This window comes from Mustela nigripes, chromosome 14 (assembly GCF_022355385.1).
Source record: "Mustela nigripes isolate SB6536 chromosome 14, MUSNIG.SB6536, whole genome shotgun sequence".
Classification (NCBI taxonomy): domain Eukaryota; kingdom Metazoa; phylum Chordata; class Mammalia; order Carnivora; family Mustelidae; genus Mustela; species Mustela nigripes.
The window spans coordinates 40996676-41009440 of record NC_081570.1 but is presented as its reverse complement, the minus strand read 5'-3'; the positions used below and the strand labels follow the sequence as shown (position 1 = coordinate 41009440).

Below are 12765 nucleotides of genomic sequence, written 5' to 3'. Positions count from 1 at the left end.
AAAACACGGGTCCTCAGGAAAAGCCAGAAGCAAGGGCAGTTCTTGATCCCTAAGACCACGTTTGAGTGTATTGCACTCTGTCTACATTCTACACCAACTGTCCAACTACATGCCTTAGATCATCATCTAAAATTAAGCATGGCAGAAATACATCAGCTCTCATGGCCACATTCCTCAGTGACTGGCCTCTCACGGAATAAGGTAGCAGCGAAAGCAGAGCAGAAAATGAAGATTAGATTTAGAATCAGAAGATACAGATTATATTAACCATTGAACATCATAAGTTCATCAAGGGCACACATTGGGACTAATTTATCCTGCCACTTAGAATATCAATAAATGTTACCATAAAGATATGATTTTTAAAAGATCACTCTCAACAAAATTGAGAACAAATTGGAGAGCAGTAAGGCTAGAGGCAGGAAGACAAGCTGACTTCTAAAAAGCCAACCAAGCAGTAGCATCTAAGTGACACGGGTCAATGACAACAGGAATAGAGACCAGGAAAGAGGCTGTACTGTATACTTATTGAGAAATATTTTGGAGATGAGGTTTTAAACCTCACTAAACAATGGAATTAAATGAAGAAGGAATAAGAGGAGTCAGAGACAATACCAAGTTTTCTAACTTCTGTATAACTGAATGAGTATTTAAGTGACCAAGTTTTTTTTTTTTTATAGAACAAAAATGGCTTGTGTTTCTCAACATGAAGTTTCCTTCTTCTACACAGCTGTTTAAAAATGTGATTTTTTTTTTTTTTTTTTTAGTTTCTAGCAAAGATGATTTCCAACTTTTCCACAGCCAAGATCGTAGGTGCAAATTGCTTCGTAATGCATTCTGTTGTTGCTGGTTTGCCGTCTTCCCTTTTTAAACTTCCCACCAACTGCTTTTTGTTGTTGCTGTTATTGTTGTCATGTTTCTTAATTGGCAGTTGTTGTAAATCAAATAATAACAATATTTACAAAATGTTGCCTTCTTTTTTTTTTTTTAAAGATTTTATTTATTTGACAGAGAGAGATTACAAGTAGGCAGAGAGAGAGAGAGAGAGAGGGAAGCAGGCTCCCTGCCGAGCAGAGAGCCCGATGCGGGACTCGATCCCAGGACCCTGAGATCATGACCTGAGCCGAAGGCAGCGGCTTAACCCACTGAGCCACCCAGGCGCCCAAAATGTTGCCTTCTTGAGGGAAAACACAGAAACCTATAGAACTTGACTGTCATTTGCTGAGTGTAGAGGAAACGGAAGATCAAGTGTAAATATGGAAAAAAAAAAACCAAAATAAGACAGCCTATTTTGTCCACAAACAAGTCCTAGTTCTTTCCCACTCTTTCATCTAGCCACATAGAGGAAAGTGAAATGTCAAGTGTAGAAAAATGTGGCTATGATTTTAAGACAGAAGGGAGCTGGAAAAGGGAGAGAAAATAGTTTAGTTATAGGCTCTGTAAGTGTTCTAACAGGAGAAAAGAGGAATGCACTTATCTTTGCCCCCCTCACCAAATGTCCCCTTGGAGATCCACATCCCAGTCACTCCGGGCTTTAAACATTTCAGAAACATCCTCCCTCAGATGGATTTGACTCCTCACTCCCTTGTACTCCAGCTGTACCCTAAACAAACTTCTAGCAGAGAATCCAGAACACCCCACAGCATCTACTGATTCACAGAGACTAGGTGCTCCCTTGACAGTGGGTTCTTTGAGGACTTGGTCATATGGACCTCCTCAAATTTGGCACAGTGCCTGATATGGACAGTGATGGAACAGGGGAAGCAATTTAGCAGCACTAGGCAAACTGGATGAAAGGTCAGGGGAAGGGGGTTTACTGGAAACACAATTTTTATTTGTATTTTATCTTTATTTGGATTGGCTTAGAGAAACTAATAGAAATTAAGGAACTAATTTTCCTGAACCACCCTCCTCAATAAGTGTCAGTCAAAAAGTAGCTCCTCCAAGGGCACCTGGCTGGCTCTTGATTTCAGCTAAAGTCATGATCTTAGAGTGTTGGGATCAAGTCCCATATCAGGGTCCACACTAAGTGAGACGTATGCTAAAGCATTCTCTCTCTCCCTCTGCCCCTCCTTCTGCTTGCTCTCAATCTCTGAAATAAATAAATAAATATTTTTTTTAAAAATGTAGCTCCTCTAGACTAATCTTCCTGAGGTCGATGACTTACCCACCTCTGTATGTCCAATGTTAGAATACTGCCTGAGTCAACAACCCACACTGAATGTCCTTTTCCTTCTCTCTGGATTGTCCTAACCTTCCTTCTTTGCTTTGGGAACTTTTTCCTCATCATTCGAGTCCCAGTTCAAATGACAGTTTCTCTTTGAGGCCTTCTTTGAACACCCACTCTGTGCCAACAGCCAGATAGAATTAATCTTACCCTTTACTTTGTCTCACAGCAGATTACACAATCCTCTAATACAGATAGCAATATACTTTACAATGTCTTGAATGATTTCATCCACAACGTATTGTGACAGTGCATGCGACATATCAGGATGTGTTGTAGAACAACTCTATCTACTGTGACCAGAAAATGCCATGCTGTAGTCAAGAAGACCACAGTCTGAAGAGGAGTCTAGGGGAGAGAGGATAAAGACTGGATCAGAGCAGTCTAGAACAGAAGAGATGAAAAGGAAGGAAGACAATGGAGAGGAGAAATGTTAAGGGATAGGGAAAAGGGAGGAATCAGGTGACCTCCAAATTTCTAGTTTGGGAACTCTGGAAAAGGTGTGGATTTGGGAAAACACTGATAAGTGAAATATTGGATAAGTGAAATGTTGAATTTGAAGGATGTGGCACATTGAGATGGAAGTAGATGTTCAGCAGGCAAGAGGAAATACTAATTTGGAGCTTAGGAATGAAACCTGAACTAGAATTATAAATTTGATAGTTTTAACCCATAGGTGATAGCTAAAGGCATGGGAAGCATTGAAATCACCCAGGGAATGTGGACAGAGTATACGGGTCAGAAAGGAACCCTGGAGGACAGCAGTGTTTAAAAAGGGGGCGGGGCTGGGGAGGAGAAGAAAAATCAAGAAAAAAGAGAATGAACAATTAGAATAAAGAAAGATGAGAAGATTGGGGAAACAAAGGCTGAAGGAAAACATTTCAAGGTCATATGCAGGAAATTAAGAGGTCACCTTGTCAGGGGACTCTTTCTGTGTGAATTAGGTCATTGGTAGATAATTAGAGGGGAAGTATGAGGCAGGAGTAGGGTAGGGAGACAGGGAGTAGACTGGATAGTGAATTCTAAAAGAGGATGAAGTGTGAAAGGCAGATGGGTGGGGCTGTGTGACGTGGAAAAAGATTTCCAAGTAGTAATGGGGGCTAGCTGAGTTTAAGGATACAAACTATTAACAGCACCGGCCTAACTGGTTGTGGGATTATTTTTCCCCCAGCAATTCTTAGCAACTTGACTGTAAGCATAGAAGAAGTGCATAATTGGAATTATCTAAGTTAGGGGGATCTAGAGGGTAGGCATGGCAAAACAGCTAGGAGGAAAGGAGTTGAGAGTGTTGGTTGAGGTGAGAGATCATGAGATTCAGGCTGACTATGGCAGAAAGAGAAAACAGATTAGGAAAAAGGAGTCAAGAGACTGCATAGGATCTCCTGTGAGGTTTGAAGTTTTAGTAGGATTAAGAGAGCTTGGAGGAAAAGAAGGTTGAATAATCAGAGGAGTTTCAGATTTCACTAGTAGAGCAGTTTCAGGTAACGGAAGGTTAAGAAAATAGCCGTAGGAGTGGAGAGCTGAAGTGTGTTGGGAGGTATAGAGTATAAGAGACCCGGAAGTCAAGGAATTGTGAGGCCACTATACTGGATAATTCATTCACATGAAAATTGAAATGACCCATTTGATTGTAGGGGTTAGAGTTGAGAAGAAAACTGTGGACAAGTGCCACAACCTCAATGAAGGAGGTTGCTAAATGACAATGACAAAGGGATTCTTCTGTGATTACCCAACTTTCCCAGGAGCCTAAAAGCAGAAGACTCAAGAAGGCTGAGTTTTGTAAATTATTTGTGGCTATCAATTATCTATGATATCCCTTCACATGACCAACTGGCTTTCTCCAATTGCTGCAGCAAAATAACATCAAGAACCTCTAGGAATTTATCAATAAGGAAGTAACCTGAGATTTATATGCTGGGATGTTGTTTGTAATAATGAAACCCTGGAAACAACCTAAATGCACAATAATATGGGAAAAGTTACGTAAGTTATAATAGATCCATGTGTTGGGCTAAGGTATAGCCATTAAAAGTTGTTTAAGATATAATGATAGATGAAAAAAGTTACGATATGAAATTATATATGTATATATCAATAGGTATAAAATGGCTAAAAATTTTTATATAGAGTATGATTCTAATTTTATAAAAATATTTGTGTCTTCCTGGAAGACTATAAGGATATATAGAAAAACATCTGAAGTCAGTTTGTAGGATTGTGGTTGACTTTATTTTTCTCTTTATCCTTCTACTGCATTCTCCAAATTTTTTACAAGTAACAGACAATTGTATTTATTATGAGGGGAAAAAAAAGGCCATTTTGTGAAGGAATCTTTAAAATAATATAATAGGGGTGCCTGGGTGGCTCAGTGGGTTGAAGCCTTGCCTTCGGCTCAGGTCATGATCCCAGGGTCCTGGGATCAAGCCCCGCATCGGGCTCTCTGCTCAGCGGGGAGCCTGCTTCCTCCTCTCTCTCTGCCTGCCTCTCTGCCTACTTGTGATCTCTGTCTGTCAAATAAGTAAATTTAAAAAATAAAATAAAATAATATAATATAATAAAAAATACCACCAGGTAATTAATTACAACAACTCTGAAATTTTTCAGTATTTACCATTTGTAGTCATAATATGCCTGTCTTCTTAAGGAGCTGGAACAAGCAAGTTCAAACAGTAACATCCTGCCATATCCCAATAGTCACTGTCCCAGTCAGGATGCCTGCAGAATTCCTATGCCCTCTCCCTCATTCTGCATCCTTCTGTCTCCATGTTAGCTGACATTGCAACATGTCACCTTTGCAAACTTACAGAGGAGTCACCGCAGCCATGAATTTGCAGTGCATTCGTTCACTCCTTTTTTCAGGAAAATAGCCTTCACTGAGCAGCAGATCTGTGTCAAGTCCTGGAGCAGCGCTAAGGATAGAGATGAGTCATGCTTGGTTCCTGTCCTCAAGGGGGTTCAGAGTCTGTAGAGAAATATAATGTGTTGTTGCACAAGGTGATTTATGCTAAACCAGTGGTGAGTAAGGAGGCACCTACTGACAGGCAGTATAGTGCCTGTCAGACAGCCTAGTGATAAGGTGGAGTTTATCAGTGTGCTAAGGAAATAAGTAACCTTTCCTTTTTTTTTAAATTAACATATAATGCATTATTTGTTTCAGGGGTACCGGTCTGTGAATCATCAGTCTTCCACAATTCACAGCACTCACCATAGCACATACCCTCCCCAATGTCCATCCCCCAGCCACACTATCCCTACCCCCCACCCCCAAAAAACCTTCAGTTTGTTTCCTGAGATTAAAAGTCTCTCCCCAGTCTTGTTTTATTTTTCCCTCCCTTGCCCCCAGGAACCCCCACCGTTCCTGTCAAATTTCTCATATCAGTGAGATCATATGATAATTGTCTTTCTCTGATTGACTTACTTTGCTTAAGATAATACCTCCTAGTTCCATCCCTGTTGTTGCAAATGGCAAGATTTTGGGGGCTTGGGGGTCTTTTTGATGGCTTCATGGTATTCCGTTGTGTATATATACCACATCTTCTTTATCCAATCATCTGTTGATGGACATCTAGGTTTTTCCCATAGTTTGGCTATCGTGGACATTGCTTCTATAAACATTTGGGTGCACCTGCCCCTTCGGATCACTACCTTTGTATCTTTAGGGTAAATACCCAGTAGTGTGATTGCTGCATCACAGGATAGCTCTATTTTCAACATTTTGAGGAACCTCCATGCTGTTTTCCAGAGTGGTTGCACTAGCTTGCATTCCCACTAACAGTGTAGGAGGGTTCCCCTTTCTCCAAATTCTTGCCAACACCTGTTGTTTCCTGATTGGTTAATTTTAGCCATTCTGACTGGTGTGAGGTGGTATCTCACTGTGAGTAACCTTTCCTTTTCCTGTCCACTGCTACCATCTTGGCTCAAGCCTGCACCATTTTATGCTTGGATCACAGTAGTAGCTTAGAGTTATCAACTCCACTATCACTCTCTTCAACTTGGCTTCCATACTGATGGTAAGAGACATTGGGACGGGGATAAAGAGCACATTTACCATGATGAGCACTGAGTAATGTACAGAATTATTGAATCACTATATTGCACACCTGAAACTACTATAACACTGTACATTAATTATACTGGAATTTCTAAAAAGAGTAGATTATGCTAAGACCAATTTGGTATTTGAATAGAAAGAAAAAACAAATTTCAAACTTGTATTAATATGCTATTTGGCAGGATGCCTGGGTGACTCAGTTGGTTAAGCATCTGACTTTTTTTTCTTTTTTTGAAAAATGTAGCTGAGCATGCACCTCTTCCCCCCGCCCGCCCCCCCCCCCCAGTTTGGAAAAATCTTATTTATTTATCAGAGTGAGAGAGAGAGAGCATAAGCAGGGGCAGTGGCAGAGGGAGAGGGAGAAGCAGGCTTCAACAGGGAGCCTGATACAGGGCTCAATCCCAGAACCTGGTGATCATGACTAGAGCTGAAGGCAGATGCTTAACCAACTGAGCTACCCAGGGGTCCCTAAGGATCCGAGACTTGATCTCAGCTCAGGTCTTGATCTTGTTGTCATGAGTTCAAACTCGGCTTGACTCCACGCTGGGCACGGAGCCTACTTAAAAAAAATGTGTGTGTGTGTGTGTGTATGGCAATAAAAATTCACAAAGCTCCTTTTTCCCCTATGAATAGTATTATTATTGTGTTAAAGAATAAATAATTAAAAATATTGACACAGAATAATCCAGCTATCATTTTTTTAAAAGAGAGGGAAAAAAAAAAAAAAAAACAACAGGACTCTTAGAGAATGGAAACTAGAATAGGCTCTGCTATAAACCAGCTGTGTGATCTTGGGGAAAACACTTAACTTCTCAAACAAAGAGATTTTGTTCCCTTTCTGGGAAATAGAGTTAATATCACTCACTTCACTGGGTTTTTGTGAAGACCAAATAAGCTACCGTATTAAAGTGTCCCATTGGGTTCCCTAAATGGAACTCTTAAGATGGTTTTCTCTCCAAGTCTAAAGATCTTTTCCTAATACTATTTTGTTCATTATCTTTTTCACCTGCATACAGCTTGTGTTCTCATTAACATTGGTAGCTTCCAGGGGCAGGGATTTTATCTTATACTTATTTATAATTAAATGAACTTACATATTTGAAAATGGTTTACAGACTGTGAAGTGCTTTATTATTATCCACCTCATTCCGTCAGGAAGTTTTGAGCACCCACTGTATGCCAATCATTGTGCCACACATTAAAGATACAGAGTGAAGTAAGAGTTGTCTCTGAGGGTGTTGGGGTGGCTCAGTCAGTTAAGCGCCAGACTTTGGCTCAGGTCATGATCTCAGGGTCCTGGAATTGAGCACCACTTTGGGCTTCTCACTTAGTGGGGAGTCTGCTTGCCCCTCCCCCTCCTCCTACTCTCTCAAATAAATAAATATAATCTAAAAAAAAAAAAAAAGAATTGGTCTCTGATTCAAGAGTTTAGTGAAGAGATAGCTTATGCTGGTGAATAAATAAATTACCACACAGTGAGATGTGTTAGAGTAGGGGTACGATGGAAAGGCTCTGAGAGCACCAATAATAGAACTGATTTTCCCAAGAGAAACAGCCAAGCAAATCCAGATTCCAGCGCCACTTTCACCGTTTGCTAGCATGAGACCTTAGCTAAGACAACCAGTAGATCTCAGGTTCCTAATCTGCGAACTGTGAACAAGCATACCTTCCACACAAAATTGTCCTGAGGATTAAATAAGATGATAAATGCAAAGGCTCCTGCATAGTGTTTCTACATAAGTGTGTCCAGCACAAATGCATTCTTTTTCTTCCCTTCTAGAAAGGGAAAGTAAGAAAGGCTTCCAAAGGAAATAGCACTTGAACTGAGTTTACCAACATGAAAACTTTGCATTTTTACTCAGGAGGGGAAACTAATTCTTGTGGAGTAGCTTCTAGAAATAGGTACTCTCTCTAGAGTTTCCCAGAATGAAGAGGGGGAAGAACATTGCACATAAAGAGAACAGTATAGGTACAGACACAGCATTTTGGAAGTGTGTATTATGCACTTGGGAAATGGCATATCCTTCCGGATGCAGTGGGGTTAGGGCAACCAGTGAATGCATGGTGGTAAAGAAGGCTAGAGAAAGAGAGCAGGGCAGGATTGGGTAACTTTGCAAAATTCTTTTACTTCTGATATCTATTGTTTGGAATTTAAATGTCCAGCTAACACTTGCAGAACTGCAGACACACTTTGTTTAGACAGAGAAAAAGTTCTCATGGATCCTCAGGGTTTCAACACTTAAGTGGGAGCATATCAATTACAAAGATCTAACCTCTTCTCTAATTCCCAAGACTACACAGTGATTCCCAAAACAGGGCCTGTGGTACATAATTTATGCACTCACTTTGTAGCTTTGTAATTAAATCTGCAGAGGATTTGGAGCTATGCAGCAATACTGGTAAAACTCCTTGCATGTGTAAACATAACATATAGGACTATAAAATTGGTGGTTTTCAAAACTCCCCTTTCCTATCTATATAGCTAATGATAGACTGTGTTACACTACACCACCAACGCTGTATGATAGATTGTGTTACAAATGCAATTAAGTGGACCCAAGGCATGGATGCACTGACAAAAAATTACAAAGGATATGAACTGATTGACTCACACAATCCCTCCTGACCCAAATTTCTGTTACAGTCAGAGTCTGTTTGTATATATACTCCAGCTTTCTGGTATCTATGATGTACGTCCTAAACTGTTCTCTAGGGCTTCTGGTCAAAGAAATCTGACAGCTGTCAAGCGTTTACTGTATTCTGGCACTGTGCAGATAATTTCACATTCATATTATTGAGTGCTTACTCTGTGCCCAGTGTTCTAGGGACACAGCTGAAAATAAATTAGATTGGGCTTATGCCCTCATGCAGCTTCCAAGTATCACAAATAATCCTATAACAACCCTCTAAAACTGGAATTTTAAGGAGAAGAAAATGAGAAGTAGATGAGGTTAGTAATTGGTCCTAGAGCCAACTTAACTTTCAGCTCAAAGGCATAGTGCCTAGAGCCCAAGAAAATTATTTTAACATTATTTTTAAACAAGAAGAAAACAATGATATAAAATAAGGAGTCCAAACATAATGCATTATGTTTGTCTTTATGCCATGCAGTCATGAAAACGTATTTAAACACTTTTTCTTATGAGGAAGGGGTTCGTAAAGGCTAAAGTGCCTAGGACCTACAGAAGTCATAATACGGCCCTAACTGGCCCAAGATGACACTGCCGCTACGTGATAGAAAAAGATCAGGCAGGCCCTGGCAAGCCTGACATCCCTTTTGATTAGATGCATCAAGAGAATGGCCTTTATTCCTCTCCTGGTGCCTGGTTTGTCGGGGTAGCCAAATAAATGCTGAATTAATTGCATTGAGTCATTCCAAAGGACTCTATACAGTGAACCATCAAAAGTACATTCTTACAGATTGAAGAAAACCCTGTGGCTGCTGCAAAAATCGTATGGGCCTATCTGATCTGGGAAAGAAACCTATAAATGAAATCTAAGCATTTTATCAATTTGTACAATTTTTGGATGAAAAGATTAAAACAGACAGGCAAACATTTGTCTTCTACAATATATTAGACACCTGACAAATCTTCAATATTAGTATGATATCCTAAAAATAAATATAATTATGTAGATAATAAAGTTTAAAGATTTATCCATTTGTTTAACATTCACTCTGCTAAGAAGAGAAAGTATAAAAACAAAGAATCCACACTGTCCTTGAAGAACACATAGTCAACTTAATCTACTTGTTTCACAGACACAAAAATGAACAGACTGTGTGGAAATATTACAAAGTAGTATGAGTGATTCCCTGAGCTGAAACATAATACCAGCATTCATATGCTGAATATAACAATGGTAGTAGAGATTATTACTGTTAAGAGAGGATTCTTAGTGTTCATCTTGTCACATTCCTTTCAAAACCCCAGACCTCACCAAGGCCCAGAGCAGTGATTCTCAACTGGGGACTGATTTTGTACACACATCCCCAGACAGACATTTGGCAATGTCTGGAGATATTTTTAATGGTCATGGCTGTTGGGAGTGGTGTTGCGGGCGGTGGCGGGGGGGTGTGCTAGTGGCATCTAATGTGTAAAGGGCAGGGATCCTGCTAAACATCCCACAAATGCAAAGGACAGTCCCCCACAACAAAGAACAATCTGACCTAAAATGTCAATAGTGCTGAGTTTGCAAAACCCTGGCTAGAAGAACCAAATACAAACTCCCACTGGTGTGCAAGGCTGGGACAAATTTAATTTTTCCCACCTTTTTACTATATCTCCTGTGCCACCTTCTCTTGACTCACTATCTTAAGAGCCTTATGCTTCAGGCTTATCAGACTGTCCCAAATTTTTATTTTATTTTATTTTTAAAAAAATTTTTATTACCATATAATGAATTATTTGTTTCAAGTGTACAGGTTTGTGATTCATCAGTCTTACACAATTCACAGCATGTCACAAAATTTTGAAGAGTGATTAAGTGCTTGGGCTCTGAAAGTCAGGCAGACCTGGCTGTGGCTCCAAGCTTTACTACCAGTCATCTGTATATCCTTGGTAAGTTACCCACCATCTCTGAGAGTCAGTTAACTCCTATAAAATGGGGAAAACTACAGTTGCTGTTATTGTGAGGACTGCATCCTACCTGCCTACCCTGTCCTTTCTGCCTTTATCTCTTCAGAGCTTGGCACAGAAGTCTGCCCACAGTAGGTGATCAGTAAATATTAGTTGAATTGCCATTTTGAAACTTCCTTTAAGAGAAGAACACCCTTCGTATCCGAGTCACGGCACCAAAAAAAAAAAAAAGAGAAGAACACCCTGCCAATGGGTAAAAACCTAGAATTCTAAAGGAAGCTCCTTCTTTGGGGCAAGTCTTGGTTTCCTCTGCTGCCTCTACTTTTTCTGCTCACATCTCAGAGTTGAGGGTCTCCAGGGCTGGGGTACATGGCATAATTCTTGTCCAATATCCTCTCCCTCTTTAAAAAAATCTATCTCTTCTAGCTATGTGGCCAAAACTACTACTCATATACCCACAAATTTGTAAGTAGAGCCAGGGCCTTTTTCATGAACTCTGAATTCACATATTTTAACTGTCTACTTGATATTCTCAATTGGTTATATATTGACATATATATTAGCACACAGCAATCAAAGTGATCTTTTAAAAATGGAAATCTGGTGATGGCGCTCCTTTTAAAGGCTTCTTATCACACCAATTATAAATCCTTCCCATGGCCTATAGGCCTCTTCGAGGTCTTGATTTCTTACCTCCTGACATCGTCCAACTTGCTCACCGTGCTCAAGCCACATTGGCCACGTTTCCAATGCTCAAATAAGACAAACTCATCTTCTTTCTCAGAGACTTTGCACTTGATGCTGTCTCTGCCTGGAACACTTGCCCCCAGATAAATACATGAATTCTCATTCAGAGCTCAACCAGTGTCATCTCAAGAAGGACTTCCCTGCTATCTTCCAGCCAATCAGCCTTCCCCCATCTCCTTCTAACTTGCTAAGTCATAACCTTGTTTTACTTTTTCAGAATGAATGTCATTAGTTGATATTTATTTGCTTTTTTAATGATTTTCTGTCTCTCCCACTAGAAGGTGGTCCCTGTAAGAGCAGGAGATTTGTCAGTCTTGTTTTCTACTGTATCTTCAGCATCTAGCCCAATGCCTGGTACATAATGGAACCTCAATGACTAGATATTGAGTAAATGAATAGTGGAATCAAGGTGCAGTGAAAGCACTGGAATGAGAAGACTTTAGTTCTAGTCCCTATTCCATCTCTGTGTGACTTTGGCAAATCACTGTGCATTTCAGAGCCATTTGTTCATCAGTAAAGTGAGCATAACACTGACCCCATGGGACTGGCATGAGGATCAAATGATATCACTCACGTTAAGTCAGTGCTTAGCATATGGTATGATGATCAACAAATATTAGTGCTTTTTCCTCTCTTTTCTGACAATAAAGGAAATTCCTCTCTTCGCATAGTATTAAGTTGTTGTAGAAGTGATATTAACTTACAAATCTTTCCCTCCCCTGGGCCTTTGCACATAATATTACTTTTGCTCCTGTCCCCTCTGCTCATTTTTGTCCTGCCTGGCTAACTCAGAGTCCCCTCCTCTAGGAAAATCTTCCTGAGATCTCATACTACACTGGGACCTCTCCGGGTCCCCCTCAGGCCTTAGGTGTTTCTATTAAACTAAACAGATACTACACTACTATTGTTCTGCATAGGTCCAGAGGATGGATGAATAGATAGAAGGTAGGATAGAAGGACAGAGGGAAGGAGAGAGAGAGAGAGGGAGACCGCACGTGTGCCAAAGGGATGACGGAAGGAGGCATGTGAGAGCACTTTGTAACTGACCACATCAACATTAAGCAGGCTCATGGGACCTCAGAGGCCAACCTTAGCTGGCCTTGCCACACCCCCACTCCCTAGGAACCCTGTCCTATAGCTCCCTCAACACTGTGTTGGTC

General features: G+C 40.4%; 1 long non-coding RNA gene across 1 annotated transcript in view; it reads right to left on the bottom strand.

Moving 5' to 3' along the window:
- Nucleotides 1-5074: 5074 nt before the first annotated feature.
- LOC132000861 (uncharacterized) overlaps nt 5075-12765 on the bottom strand; it is a 68238-nt gene continuing 60547 nt past the window's right edge. Inside the window, exon 3 of the long non-coding RNA XR_009399474.1 lies at nt 5075-5189. This is a non-coding gene — a long non-coding RNA (uncharacterized LOC132000861). The remainder of the gene's footprint in view (nt 5190-12765) is intronic.